Source organism: Durio zibethinus, chromosome 14 (genome assembly GCF_047325235.1).
Source record: "Durio zibethinus cultivar Kanyao isolate XHJ-2024 chromosome 14, ASM4732523v1, whole genome shotgun sequence".
In the NCBI taxonomy this organism is placed as follows: Eukaryota; Viridiplantae; Streptophyta; class Magnoliopsida; order Malvales; family Malvaceae; genus Durio; species Durio zibethinus.
In genome coordinates this window covers 10,296,281-10,297,162 of record NC_143175.1, presented here as the reverse complement: position 1 = coordinate 10,297,162, position 882 = coordinate 10,296,281, and the positions used below count along the sequence as shown (strand labels likewise).

The 882-nt window shown below is 32.5% G+C and overlaps 1 non-coding gene across 1 annotated transcript; it reads right to left on the bottom strand.

The window, feature by feature from the left end:
* Nucleotides 1-398: 398 nt before the first annotated feature.
* LOC149515028 (small nucleolar RNA R71) lies at nucleotides 399-504 on the bottom strand. The gene has a single exon (XR_016327914.1). It is a non-coding gene; the product is annotated as a small nucleolar RNA R71 (small nucleolar RNA).
* Nucleotides 505-882: the final 378 nt, after the last annotated feature.

The window sequence follows — 882 nt, the reverse complement described above, 5'->3', positions numbered from 1 at the left end:
ACAACCAACCCAATAGTGAATGCAGTAGCTGAAGGTCATAGAACACTTAGGGACTATGTTATCCCCAACCTTGAAAGTTTCCAACCATCCATTTGAAAATCGATAATCCAAGCTAAAACCTTTAGCCTTTAATCATATAAATGGTCTAAACTTTTGTGTAATTTAACGAACTACCACATGACAACCCCAATCTTCATCTCTCTAACTTTCATGAATTATGTGACACTTTTCAATATAATAGAGTTTCTGGCAATACAATAAGACTAAGGTTGTTTTCATTTTCTCTCAAGAACAAAACGAAGAGTTGATTGTGTTCACTCCTTTTTTATTCAATTACAACATGGGATGACTTAGTTTATAAGTTCCTTGATAAGTTCTTCCCACCAGCCAAGACGATAAAGATGAAGAATGAGATAACAACTTTTCAACAATATGATGGTGAGGCACTATATGATGCATGGGAAAAGTACAAAGAAATATTATGAAGTGCCTACACTATGGTCTATTTTAGGCCCATTTATCTATTTTTTCATAAACCAAAGTCCTAGCCTACATCATATGCTTTGAAAAATTCATTCCAATTAAACATGAATACTTGAGTTGAAGAGCTTTCTCTCGTGGAATCACAATAAAACCTATGACCTTTTTATCTTTTTTTCACTTTATAACTACAGGTTTAAACCATTAACATAGTTTGGATGAATTTGGATTATTAAGTATGTGGTTAAACGATCAAGAAAAAAGCATAAAAATATAAGAAAAATGTGGTTCTAGGCTGAAAACCCCAAAATGGGGCAATCTAGAGCATAATTGAAAACTTTGAAGCCAATCTTTATGCTTAAACAAGTAAAAAAAGCCATTATGAAGCAATTCATACTTTTG